General features: G+C 49.3%; 1 protein-coding gene across 1 annotated transcript in view; it reads right to left on the bottom strand.

Annotated features, from left to right (window-relative positions):
* The window catches only part of IL1R2 (interleukin 1 receptor type 2), a 49474-nt gene extending 46582 nt beyond the window's left edge, over positions 1–2892 (bottom strand). Inside the window, exon 1 of the mRNA XM_080684188.1 lies at positions 2545–2892. The gene's annotated coding sequence lies outside the window, so the exon portion shown is untranslated. The remainder of the gene's footprint in view (positions 1–2544) is intronic.
* Positions 2893–14591: the final 11699 nt, after the last annotated feature.

Here is a 14591-nt window from a genome sequence, read left to right on the forward strand (position 1 = left end):
GCACTGAACCCCAGTTCTGACTGCACTGAACCCCAGTTCCGGGCGAACCCCTGGGGACCCACGCTCTTACGAGGGGAGTCTGGACTCTCGGGCGGAGACTCGGGAGCCGGGGAAGGCGGAGGAGACTCGAGCTGGGAAAGGCAGAAGTCTGAAGGCGCACGCGGGCCAGTGCGCACAAAGACTGCGGAGGTTGCCACAGGCTTTCCCTAGTGGAAGGGAGTCAGAGGATCCTGACTGCACTGAGCCCCAGTTCTGACTGCAGTGAACCCCAGTTCCAGGCGAGCCCCTGGGGACCCACGCTCTTGTGGGGGGAGTCTGGACTCTCAGGCGGAGACTCGGGAGCCGGGGAAGGCGGAGGACTGAAAGTGCGCACGCGCGCGCGTGCCAGTGCGCACAAAGGCTGCGGAGGTTGCCACAGGCTTTCCCTAGTGAAAGGGAGTCAGAGGCTCCTGACGGCACTGAGCCCCAGTTCTGACTGCAGTGAACCCCAGTTCCAGGCGAGCCCCTGGGGACCCACGCTCTTGTGGGGGGAGTCTGGACTCTCAGGCAGAGACTTGAGCTGGGGAAGGCGGAGGACTGAAAGCACACATGTGCGCAAGGGCAAGGCTGACAGGAAGCCAAGACTGAGACTCCACCCCATCCAAGCTGAGCACAGAGGCTATTGCAATTTGGGAAGTCTAATCCTATAAGGCTGTCTCCAGCACCGAACTTCTCCCAGCATAGACACAGCTGATCCTTACAGCCAACAGGCCTGGAGGTCAATTCTTCCCAGTGATACCAACAACAATCAAGACTTAATTACAACAAGGCTGTACACACAGTCCACAAAGGGGTGCACCAAGAGTGTCCACCTCAGGTTAACTGGGGAAGCAGACCCACTGGGCCATATTGGAAACCTAGCACAAATATCTACCTTTCCAACTCAGGGAATCAGTGAAAATGCGGGCTCAAAGAATCAGATCACAAACGAAAGAAATGGAGGAAAACAAACGACTGGATATAGAATTCAAAACCACGGTTATAAGACTTTTTAAGAATATCCTAGAAAAGGCCGATAAATATAACGAGACCCTTGAAGATATGAAAAAGGACCAACTAGAAATTAAACATACACTGACTGAAATAAAAAATATTATACAGAGACCCAGAAACAGACAAGAGGAACACAAGAATCAAGTCAAAGAATTGAAATACAAAGAAGCAAAAAACACTCAACCAAAAAAGCAAAAAGCAAAAAAAAAAATCCAAAAAGTTGAAGATAATGTAAGAAGACTCTGGGACAACTTCAAGCGTACCAACATCAGAATTATGGGGGTGCCAAAAGAAGAGAGAGAGCAAGATACTGAAAACCTATTTGAAGAAATAATGACCGAAAACTTCCCCCACCTGGTGAAAGAAATAGACTTACAAGTCCAGGAAGTCCACAGAACCCCAAACAAAAGGAATCCAAAGAGGACCACACCAAGACACATCATCATTAAAATGCCAAGAGCAAAAGACAAAGAGAGAATATTAAAAGCAGCAAGAGAAAAACAGTTAGTTACCTACAAGGGAGCACCCATACGACTGTCAGCTGACTTCTCAACAGAAACTATGCAGGCCAGACGGGAGTGGCAAGAAATTTTCAATGTGATGAATAGCAAGAACCTACAACCAAGATTACTCTACCCAGCAAAGCTATCATTCAGAATGGAAGGGCAGATAAAGAGCTTCACAGATAAGAAAAAGCTGAAGGAGTTCATCACCACCAAACCAGTATTATATGAAATGCTGAAAGGTATTCTTAAAGAAGAGGAAGAAGAAAAAAGTAAAGAGAAAAATTATGAACAACAAATACATATCTATCAACAAGTGAACCTAAAAATCAAGTGAATTAAAAACCTGAGGAACAGAATAATCTGGTGAATATAATAGAATCAGGGGCATAGAAAGGGAGTGGACTGATAATTCTCAGGGGGAAAGGGGTATGGGGGGTTCATGAAGAGAATGGACAAAAATCATACACCTATGGATGAGGACAGTGGGGGGGAGGTAAGGGCAGAAGGTGGGGTGGGAAATGGGTGGAGGGGAGCTATGGGGAGAAAAAGGAGAAATAATTGTAATAATCTGAATAAAGATTTATTAAAAAAAAAAAAAAAAAAAAAAGATCAGTAATCCAGTCACACAGTCAAAGGTTAAACAGGAAGGGAAGAACCACTCAATGTCCCCAAGAGGATTTCAACAACCTGACAAAATCTTTACAAATCAATAGCATTAACATCAGAGCCGTATTCGTCCACCCGCTTTCTGAAGTCCTGAAAATTTTTCAAAAAACATTGTAGAGGGGAACACAGAGACACAGACGAACCTTGACCCATTTTGACGAAGACTAAAACACAAAACAAATAGTCCTGACACCAACACGACAAAACACAAGACAACCAGTCCGGACACCTGTACCGGGCCAAGGACACTGTCGGGTCCTCCGGCCAGAGTCTGGAGGTTATGCTGCGTCCAGCCCTCCGACAGACTCTTACCCTTGAGATTTCAACCTAGGCGCCTTACCTCCTGTGAGACCGGTCTCCCCGTTTTCAATAAATCCTTGCGGCTCCTGTCTCCTGCTAAGGTCCCCAAAAGGAGGGAGAGCCTCCGGCCCCTTTCCGGGGGGTCCCTCTCTCTTCTCTCTCGGGTATCTCTCTGGGGCCTCCAAATGTTGTGGGGTCGAACCCTGGAGTCAGAATAAGACCACCGGAGGCTGCTGATTGATTAAAAAAAGCAGGCAAGGATTTATTGAGCTGGCCAGGATGGCCGAGAGAGCACCACACGCAGGTGGAGTCCACCCTCACGACCGCGCCGTTTCAGGTGTAGGCAGTCCTTTTAAAGGTCTAAACCACAAAAATTTTCCTTTGTTCTAAACGAGCCCCCAGCCACATCCTGCTGGACGTTGGAATGTGGACCTATCTTGCGAAAGCAGATTGTACAGAAGCAGAATTGAGCAAAGTTAATAATCTCTAAAAGTTGTCTGCAGTTTCAACTCCTGGAGCTACTGAGTCAGTGGGAATGAATCTCCTGTGGTTCTAGTCCACAGGCACAGGAAATAACCTTTGTGATGTGGGATTGATTTATGTGCTGAGGTAACTACCCTATTGTTTAAGCAAGTAAGTGTGTGCAGAAGCCAGAATAGCAGGGTTAAAATTCAAAGAGCAGTTTTTACCCAAGTATGGTTGCTACCATACTACATAGTCTCCTGTGGTTCGCAGCCCAGGCCATTCCTGCTGCTCCCCTAGCACCTGGGCCCTGTCTGCAGACACTGCTGTGGCGGCAGCCAGGGTTCTTAGGTGCCAGGAGACCGCCAGCGCTTGCTGCGTGGAGGCGCCACCACCAGGTGCTCTGAGCGGGACCTGCCCTTGAACAGCTACGTGTTGTGTTTGCAGGACACATCCAACTTTCCCGTCGCGTCTCGGAGTCACAGAGGGCTGCAGGCTTCCACGCCGCGCAGTGACGTAGGAGGGAGGTGCCCTCGGCTGCACACACCAGGTGGACAGCACCTGCTGGGGAAGAAGTCGCCAAGGGAGGCTGGTGACCCACAGCCTGCCGCCAGGCCACAGGGAGGGCAAGCCTGAGACCGCCTCTGCCTCATGCACATACAGACATTTTAAACTAAACTTGTCAAGCAAGGACAAAAAATGTCCTAGGTCCTATGGGTGGGCTCAAGATACTTCTAGCTCTTGGTTCTTGTAGGAACTCTGACAACCACCTGGCGGGAAATATTCAGTGCAGACAAAAGCCAAGCCAGCATTCAGCCACTAGAATCCCTGGGGACCTGGGCTGGACACAGGGCAGCCCTGGGGTGGTTCTCGGGTCCCGTCTGTGCAAGAATGGGGATGCTCTGAGATACTCGGGCCACGCCTTTAGGATATTTTTAGTCTCAGCAGTGAGATCCCATATCTGAACCATCGGGCACAATTAATAGTCACTGTTTTCACTCAAACAGAAACCACTCTGACCTTCAGGTGGCTGTCGATTTGAGACAGACGAGATGACAGGGCGCCTCTCAGCGGGCTGACCTCTGGTCTGAGCTCTCATGACCAGAACGTCTGCAGCAGCTGGGCAGGTCCCCATCTCCCCAGTGGCACGTGAAGTCACACGCAGACGTCCAGGACACCTGAGCGCCAGGAGGGATCCGCCTGCCCTCCCCCAGGACCTGCAGAGGCACAGACAGGAGCGAGGAGCCCCCTACCTGTGGCCTCGGAAGTGTCACTATTATAAGACAAAGGAAGACCACAGCCCGTTCCGATTGCAGGAGAGATCACAGGAGTGCGACAACCAAATCAATGGATCACCTGGGTTCTCTCCGCTCTGACGGGCATTACTGGGACACGTGGGCACACCTGTGTAAGGCCTGTGCATTGCGAACAACACCGTGTGGATGCCCTGACTGCGGCCATCACGCTGTGGTTCCACAGAAGCCCTTGTCTTTGGGAATGTACGTAACCTACCTAGGAAGAAAGGGCATGCCTACAACTTGCTCTTTTTTTTTTTTTTTAAATATATTTTTATTGTTTTCAGAGAGGAAAGGAGAGAGCTAGAGAGATAGAAACATCAATGATAAGAGAGAAACATTGATTTGGATGCCTCCTGCACGTCCCTCACTGGAGGGATCGAGCCCACAACCTGGGCATGTGCCCTTGGCCGGAATCGAACCTGGGACCCTTTATTCTGCAGGCCGATGCTCCATCCACTGAGCCAAACTGGGTAGGGCAGTGGTCAGCAAACTCATTAGTCAACAGAGCCGAATATCAACAGTACAACGATTGAAATTTCTTTTGAGAGCCGAAAACCGACTTCTGCGCATGGGCCACGAAGTTTCAATTGCACTATACGTGCACGCCCGCACGTGGTATTTTGTGGGAGTGCCACACTCAAGGGGCCAAAGAGCCGCATGTGGCTCGTGAGCCACGGTTTGCCGACCACTGAGGTAGGGCTACAACTTGCTCTTAAGTGGTTCAGAAAAACAATCATGCGCACACTTGGGGAATCTAGGTGAATGGTGTAAAAATTCTTTTTGCCATTCTTGTAAGTTTCCTCTAAATGTAAAATTATGTCAAAATAATGTTTAAGTTAAAAATGCAGCCCCTAATACCATCCACCGCTGGCTGGCTTCCTCATCAGCTCGCAGGCCTGGGTCCCTTCCCCTCAGCCCCAGGCCTTTCACACCCCTCGGCACACACGGAGGGCAACCACACAGGCCTGCTGCCAGGCTGCGGGGACCCTGGACTCAGCAGCTGGCTTTCAGGGGGACTCATTCTCTGAAATTCTCAGCGCTTAAAGCAGCAGTCAGGATCCTGCTCTTGGGACACTTCCTCTTGTCTCCCTGCCAGCAGCACCTGGGAAGGAGCCACTAAAATCGTCCCCAGCCTTGCCCCTCACCCACCCCCAGGGGTTGAGGGACCTGGAGGAGAGCTGAGTCAGGAGCCCTGGGAGCTGCCTGCCCACTTTGTGTCAGGCTTCTTCGTGGGCCAGAGCTATGCTTTTGTGGAGATGAATCACGAGCACTCAGATGAGTGCCTGCACAGACTTCTTGCTCAGAGCTGGCTGCAGCAAGAGTCCGCCACATCACTCAGTTTTGGCAAAAACTCAGGGGCAGGAGATGAGGGGGAAGGTTTCATGGTGGAAAGAAGGGAGGCCCTGTGTGCCTTGGCAGAAGGCTAGGAGCCTAGGAGGCTGCAGGGCTCCTTGGATGGGGACATTCCATGTGTTTGGTTGGCTTTCTCTAGCTGGTCCTCAGTCGGAAGCTGGAGCAAAAATTAAGGGAGATGCCAGTTACTAATCAAGTCCTGGCCCTTTGTAGCTGACAGTCACTGTCAGGGGTCCTGCTTGGCTGTCTGGCCTGGCTGAGCCCTGCAGGGCTGGCGTGCCCACTGCAGGCGGGTCACTGCTGAGGCTGGCAGAGTCCTGCTCTCAGGAGTGCTCTGGCCATTGTACATTTGTATTCAGTCTCTCAGCTTCTAAGACCGAAGACCTGCCAGTTCCCACTGATCTCAAGTCCCAAACTTCACCCCATCATGAAAGGCTTGTACGGAGCGAGGAGGACCAGTTCTCGGCGGGTGCCCACAGGTGTGTTTTGACATGTTTTTGAGCCTTCAGTTCTCAGGCCAAAGTCACGGGCGCGTGTGCCCGGGGGCCCTGGGCATTTCCTCCACCACAGCATTTCTCAGCCTCCGGGAGCTGCCACTGCCCCAGCAGCTAAGCCCAGCCCAGGCTCCCACCCTCTGCCCAGGCCTCCCAATGGCATAGCCTCTCTAAAGCATGCCCTGGCACTGGAGGCTCACTGTTTTCACCACTCAGCACCGCAGCCCTGCTCCCGGCCCAGCATGCTGGCCCGTTCTCAGTAGTCAGGCCCAGGCGTGGCTGGGAAGGCACACCCTCCTGCCCCGCGAGGGGAGTGAAGATAAGGAGTGTAGAAGTGGAGTCACTTCAACCAAGCTCTTAAATTATTAACATTATGAAGACTGAGGCATGAGCAAATGATTCTGTTCTCATTCAAACTGGCCTGGGAACTTAAGCTTTTGAATACTCTAATTGTGCATCAATGCCTGGCTTCCCGATAACCTTCTGGTTGCCCCAGAGGCCTCAGACCCCCTGACATCCATTATCCAGACCCTGGGAGGTGACCAGAGCTCCTGGACCACCGGACATCTAACTGATAACCATCCTGGACAACCTAGGACTACGTATACAGGACTAACCATCCTCAAGAATGGGCTTTTTTCTATAAGAACTTGTAACTAACTTTTCTGAGTTTGGGCCTAGTTGTATTCCAAGTTTGCAAACTCTAAGGCCCTTTAATAATCTTTACCATTTATTTCTAGTACAGCTTGCAGGCTCTTTCTGCATTCTTGTGACACCAGGAAGGTTTTCTGGTGAGCAGAGTTTGACTCTGTTTTATTTTGGGGAAGTTTCTGTGCTGTGGTTGTTGCGGCTGCTGCTTTTAGTCATTCAGAGTTTGAAATAGGATCCTCAAAATCACCTTCCATGCCCTCCCTTTCCCAGCAGTAATCTGCACCCCACTTCTCCCAAGCCCGCCTACACTTCGCAGGGGTAGGGAGTGCATCTGTGGAGCGGACGCACACTGCAACCCAAACCAACCTCCAAGGTTGCGCAGCCATGACATTGCTCCATCAATCCTACATGCGAGAAACTTCGCTTTTCTTAATGTTTCCACACCAAATTAATCTGGCCCAGGCCATCCACCCCTTCGCACAGACAGACGTCCCTTACTAGAGCTGATGACAAATTCCATCTCAGTCAAGTCAGAGTCCAACAAGAATCCATAGGAAGGACCTCACCACCCTTTTCTTCACTCTGTGCCCAGGAGCCACATGAAACACTCTCTCCACAGATGATCCCCAAAGACACCAATTATTCCCAAGGCCACCCTTCTCATCTGAGATGCCAGGAGGCCGCATTCCCAACATTTTGGCAGGTGGCACTGAAACAATTCTTCCTCTGAAGCTTTCCTTATAAACGTGGGGAAGAGGTAGGAGCAGAAGCGGGCAGAAATGAAGAATAGGGAAAACAGGAAGGCAAGAGGTGAAATCCTTACCACCCCCCAGAGTTATCAGGAAAGTAAATTAATTATATTCTCACTAGAGGCCTGGTGCACAAAAATTCGTACACCTCGGAGGGTCCCTCAGCCTGGCCTGAACCCTATCACATCACTTGGGGGATGTCCACCTGCTGGCTTAGGCCTGCTCCCTGGGGGATCGGGCCTAAGCTGGCAGTCATACATCCCTCTGGCAGCCCAGGAGTGCTTGGGGGATGTCTGACTGACAGCCGCAGTTGGACATCCTTAGTGCTGCTGAGGAAGTGGGAGAGGCTCCCGCCACCACCAGTGTGCTCACAGCTGTCAGTCTGGCTTGTGGCTGAGTGGATCTCCCCCTGTGGGAGCTCACTGACCACCAGGGGGCAGCTCCTACATTGAGTGTCTGCCCCCTGGTGGTCAGTGCACATCATAGTGACCAGTCATTCCTGGTCATTTCGCCATTAGGGTCAATATGCATATTACCCTTTTATTATAGAGGACTAGAAGCCCAGTGCACGAAATTCGTGCTTGGTGGGGGGTGTCCCTCAGCCCAGCCTGCACTTTCTCCAATCTGGGATCCCTCTCACAATCCAGGACAGCTGGCTCTCAACCGCTCACCTGCCTGCCAGCCTGATCACCCCCTAACCACTCCCCTGCCAGCCTGATCGATGCCTAACTGCTCCCCTGCCAGCCCGATTGTCCCTAACTGCCCTCCCCTGCTGGCCCAATTGCCCCTAACTGCCCTCCCCTGCTGGCCTGGTCACCCCTAACTGCTCTCCCTTGCAGGCCTGGTCCCCCCCAACTGTCCTCCCCTGCAGGCCTGGTCCCCCCCAACTGTCCTCCCCTGCAGGTCTGGGTCTACCCCAATTGCCCTCCCATGCAGGCCTGGTTCCCCTCCAATTGTCCTCCCCTGCAGGCCTGGTTGCCCCCAGCTGCCCTCCTCTGCCAGCCCGATCACCCACAACTGCCCTCCCCCACAACTGCCCTTCCCTGCTGGCCATCTTGTGGTGTCCATCTTGTGTCCACATGGGGGCGGCCATCTTGTGTGTTGGAGTGATGGTCAATTTGCACATTACCTCTTTATTATATAGCATGTGCATAAGTTCCCATTTACCAATGACATAGAGATTATGTTGATAATCTATAAAACAAAATTTTATCAAAAGCATTGGTGAATCCATCGTAGCTGTTTATATTTATGTATTTTAGCAATTAATAAATGTGCTAAACACCATCATTGTCATCAAGTAGGAGACTAGAGCTCTTTGACTGATTTGTCATCACTACCAGTTTCTGAGCCCTTAACCCAAGACCTGAAGATGGCAGGTCCAACGGAGCCTGTCCCCTAACCCCTGCAAGTGCCCCTCTGGGCTCTGGCATCTTTACTGGCACAGGAGTGAGCAGTCTTCTGTCCAGGCTCAACCCTGTCATTTCCCAGCCTATAGTAGTTGAGCAAGTCACAGCTTTCTCAAGGAAAACACAGCAATACCTCTTCTGACCAACTCAGTAGGCTGATGTGGGAATCTGGTCACATGGGTTTTGCAAATGTTCCTTGAAAATGATTTACAAAATAAACCCCAAAGCAAATAAATAAACAAACAAACAAACAAAAGCCATGCACATAGAAGACACTATTACCTACACAATGCCTCCTTCCATCTTACTATAATTTTCTGGACAGGTTTGGGAGTGAGGGTAGCAGCCATTACCACAGTATTTGCATTTTATAAAGAGTTATTTGTTAGTTCATGTGAAAAAGAAATAGGGGGAAAGACTAACTTGGGTTTGATCCCAGCCCCATTACCAATAGTTGTGTGACTTTGGGCATTTGATTTATCTTCTTTTGTTACGAGAGAGTCACCTGAATCAGAGGGGGCTCACCTCTCCTTGGCTCTTGTCATGCTCATGATAAAGAATTCAAATGAGTGTCAGAAAGCAGTGTTGAAGCAAAGCAAGTGAATTTATGTAAAAAGTAGAGCAAGTGCATTAATTAAGAATACACCTGTCAGAAAGCACAAGCAGGCAACTCACCTAGTCTGAGTACACCACCTAGTGGGATATCAAGGGTTTTATACTTTTCCCCTATAAGTTTCAAGGTTCCCCTGCCAGATGTCTTGGGCAACAGACTAGATTTCAAGGTCCCCCTTTTACAAGGTTGTAGCTTTTCGAAGAATTTACGAGAACATCTGGCAATTTTATCTTGGCAAGTCCCAAGAGTGCTGACTTTGTTCAGTGGATGAGATAAACTACCCTCTTTCCCCTTTCCTCTCCCCCTGCCCTAGCAGCTATCTGTCCTGCCTAACTCTATGAGTTTACATCTCCTCATCAGTAGATTAAGAGGTGATAGTGCCTATTTACAAATTGTTAAGAGGATTAAAGTGTTATAGAAGACTGGAGAAAAACCAAGCAATGCTTAGAGAAATGGAGTTACACAGCTTTATTATGCCAGTGGACTCAGAGGAGGTTGTTTCTCAAATTCTGAGCAAAGCAATCTGGTAGAAGCTTTCCCTTTTTATATTTTTCTAATGTCTTTGTCTCCTAAATATGGGGCTTCTTGTTCCTTTTGCAAGTTTTCAAAAGAGCCCTATGTATGCTTAGCAGATATCTCACAGGAAGCCTGTAGTCTTGAGAGTACATCACAGTTCAGTAGCCTTGAGTACAGATAACTAAAAGACACCTGCTATGGGGTAGCTAGGGATGGCAGCAGAGCAGCTTGCAAGGTCAGACAGTTGAGCTTACTTTCCTTATCATTAGAGCCAATAATAGCAGAATTAATTCACAGAACAAAGAAGCTTCTATGTCTAGTGGAAATTTCAAACAGCAGTTTTTACAAAATAGAGGTTACTATGCTTCAGTGTTATAGAAAGTGTTAGCCTTTAGCCTTCTCAAAAGGAGATAATTCATGGATTAGCCACTTAGATTTTTGTGTCTGACTAGTGTAAGTACTTATAATAATTTTTAAATAACTACTATTATTTAAAAATTCATTTTATTAGACCTGCACAGGGCCAGATCTGAGAAAATCAGGGTGCCCAAAATTATTCAATTCAACAAGAATTCACTGAGTGTCAACTTAGCATTGTACCAGGCATTATATAGAAATGAGAGTATTCAACCAAGCCTACTGCCTTAACAAATCTAGAATCCCACTGGGGAGATCAGCACATCCTTGAAGACAGAACCCATGCATATCCGGTTATGTACTTCCCTTCCTAGTTCCTCAGTAGTGCAAGTTACTGTTGACTGAGCAAAAATGAATCAGGAGACTTTGGCAGGAAATAAATGACAAAGATTTATCCTAAGATCTCAGGATCTGCAAATCTAAAACACTACCAGGTAACACCAGAGTGTTTCAAAAGAAAAAAAATTTTTTAGTAAAAAGCACACATTTGAGAAAAACCAGTTCTGAATTTTTAGCCCACTGATTGTAACCTACCTGATGCCCCATGGACTGGATAATAAAGCATTCTTTCTTAAGCAGGACGAATGGGTATCTGTAAGGGGTATATGCATCTCCAGCACATGGAAATTCTTCCTTAACTCCTTCAGAGGTTTGGGAATGGAAGCTAGGTACATCCAGGCCCTGACGCACAACAAAAAACTCAAAAGCTTAAGTTCCCAAGTTAGTTAAAGCAAGAATAGAATTGTTTCTTCATGCCTGAGCCTACTTGATTTTCATAGTTTAATCATTTTAATAGCTTGACCATAGTTACTCCATTTCACTTCTTCAATCTTTTTTTTGTTACTTGTTCGACATTAAATGAGACTCGGGGGTACGTGAGCAGTTATGCCTGAGGGGCCCCAGCACTAAGACCTTCCTAGTACAGGAAGCAGACACAACTCCCTCCTACCCAGACAGAGTGTAGATGAAGTCACAGTCACCGGGTAGTGCGGGTCCAAGTAGGAGAAGACTGGGCTGGGGCAGGGGGGAAGGGGAGGGGCGGCTCGTGTACTTCTCCAAGCAGAGTTGTTTGGTCCTAGAATTCCCTTTGGAGTCTCCTCTGGGCATCTTTAAAAGTAAGACCTGGCAGTGGACTCAGCCAGTGGGACAAAAGAGCCTGATGCTTTAGAGGACTCAGTATTCCAAACAGGAGGCTGCTTAAAGGCCCAGAAAATTCCCACATAGAAACAGTACCTACTACTTCTGTTGTCAGCCCTTTGCAATTCCCAAACCCTTTGTGTACACGTTGTTAGGTCTGATAAAATAATCAAATAGACACCCCCTCCCCTGGGAAACTGACCTTAAGATCTTTTCACAACCAACATTCCCTTTCGCTTAGAGTCTAAGCCAGCCATGGGCAAACTACAGCCCACGGGCCGGATCCGGCCCGTTCGGCTGTTCTATCCGGCCCGCGGAGCCGGAAGAGCAGAGGGTTCTCTTGCTCTCCCCTCCACTCCTTTACTTTGAATTTATATTAGTTCACACAAACACTCCATCCATGCTTTTGTTCCGGCCCTCCAGTCCAGTTTAAGAACCCATTGTGGCCCTCGAGTCAAAAAGTTTGCCCACCCCTGGCTAAGCCTTAGACCACATTCCATTCGCTAAGACCAGTAACTTTCCCTTCCAAACTCACCCAGGATCTGCACCCGCCCAGAGAGTGCCCACCGAGAAAACCTGCCTGGAGTCCTTTAAAATCTCTGTCCCTGAGCACTAGTGCCATTTTGGGGCTCAGCCCATCTGGTTTCCAGATGACCTAATAAATTTATAATTCTTTACCATTTTTGGCAATCCTAACATTTGGTGCCAAAACCCAGAAGGGTTCTACGAAGAAGGGGAGCCATCACCCCAGCTTTGATCACCCCGAGTTTGCTGCTTGGAAAGCAGTAGGCAACAGCAACTCATCCTGGGCTTACCTCCCAATCCTACTCAGGTGACTCGATTGCCAGCCTCAATTAGGCCCCCTTACGGGCTCTCCTGAACCAGCCAAGAAGGATGTCAGATCAGGAACCTCTCCTCCATTGCTGACCCTCCATCCCACACCAGCCACTCTTCTCTAGACGCATGATGTTCCACAACTTCCCTCGTCTCGAGTCTTCTGCACGCTCACTCTCACTGACTTCTCAAAAGTTCTCTCTTCTTGAAAGTCCTAGAGCTAGGCCAGGAGACTCCTTGGCCACTTGGCCTCGGGTCCTTCTGGACTGGAGACGCCCAGTCCAGAGGGTCACCCCTTATTTCTCGTGGTGATTTGTTTAGCAGTGTGGACACCTGCCTTAAACAGTCACCTTTGGATTTGTGGTCTGTCACTCACCCTTCCTCTTTTGTGGGCCATGTTTATTCTCCTTATCATGGGGAACACTCCCTCTGTACCCTAAGGCAACCCTCTCTTGGCTATTTCCTTAAAAATCTTGACCACCTTAGATTTCATGGGGGAGACCACGCCCAAGCACCTCACTTTCTTTTGTAACACTGCTTGGCCACAATCTAAACTAGATAATTTCCAGTGGCCTGAAAATGACCCTTTTGATTTTAATACATTGCACAGTTTAATTATATCACTGCAATGGAAAAATGGTCAGAGATTCCCTACGTCCAGTCCTTTTCACCCTCCAGTCCCAACCCTCTCTCTGTCCTGCTCTCCCATAAGATCCTTCTGCTTCATGCAAAACAGCATCCCCCAACACTTCTGATTCTGATCTACTTTTGACCCAGCAGACCACCTATCTCCACCCTCTTATGTGCCCCCTCCCTCACCTGCAGAAGATTCCCCAGGCCCTCCTAACCAGCCACCACCTTTTTCCTGGCCCCCTGAGAGCTCAAATTCCAAGAACAGGAGCTCCAAAATAGCCTTTTCCCCACCTAACACTCTCAGGCCACACAAAGACTGCCTTCCTCAATAGCCGCTTCTATTCCCGCACATGTTCCACCCCTGAGGGAGGGAGCAGGAACTGAGGGCATAGTCTGAGTCCATCTCCCATTCTCTATGTCCAACCCTTTCCAGGTTGAGAAAAGACGAGGGTCTTTTTCCACCGACCTGACCACCTTTACCAAGGAATTTGAGTACTGAGTACTTGACCCAGACCTATGACCTGACCTGGCACGATATCTATGTCATCCTTCCTCCTTTCTCACCCCAGAAGAGAAGGAGCGTGTCTGACTAGAAGCTCAGCACCATGCTGAGGCCCTCCATAGGCAGCATGCAGTGGCCAAACTGGTTGGTGCTGATGCAGTCCCCTGAACTGACCCGAGATGGGACTATTAGGTTAATTCTCCAGGGCTCCGGCTCCATAGCGATATGATCATCTGTCTCATTGCCAGACTCCAAAAGGCTGCCCATAAGGCAGACAACTATGACAAACTTAATGAACTGATGAAAACCTAGCTCTCTTCCTGTCCTGCCTCATGGAGGCATTACAGAAATGTTCCAACTTAGACCCCACCTTCCCTTCTTCTAAACACCCTTTTATATCCCAATCAGCCTCCAACATACACTATAAACTTCGAAAAGTAGACACATGTCCACAAACCCCTCAAAAAGACCTCGTTAAGTTGGCCTTTAAGGTCTTTCTAATAGAGACGAGGAGACCCAAGTCTAAAAACAAAAGTGAGATCAGGCCAAAGCTGAGGCCCAGAAGGAGGCCTTCCAGCTCCTAGTCACCGCCTCATGAACCCCAAACGTACAGGTCCTCCTACCAAGGGTAAGTCAGAGGCTAAGCCTCCTCTGGGCCCATGCTTCAAATGCAACAAGGAAGACACTGAGCCAAGTCCTGCCCAAACCTGAGACTCCTGCCTGGGCCTTGCGGAAGGGAAGGGTGCGGAAGGGAAGGCCACTGGAAATCAGACTGCAGTCTGGCCCCTCCGGGTCGGACCTCAGCAAGGCCGTCCTCTGGATCCAATTTGGAGCTCCCAGACCTCCTGGGACTGGCCACTGAAGACTGAAGTGCCCAGGCCCTGGCAAGGCCCCACAGACTTACATCACCAGGACAGAGCCTCGGGTAATGACTGTGGTGGCAGGTAAGCTGAGCTCCTTTTTAATTGACACTAGGGCCACTTATTCTGCCCTCCCCAAATTCGCTGGGACCTTTGTCC

The sequence above is a fragment of the Plecotus auritus genome, assembly GCF_963455305.1.
Source record: "Plecotus auritus genome assembly, chromosome: 8".
NCBI classification, from domain to species: Eukaryota; Metazoa; Chordata; class Mammalia; order Chiroptera; family Vespertilionidae; genus Plecotus; species Plecotus auritus.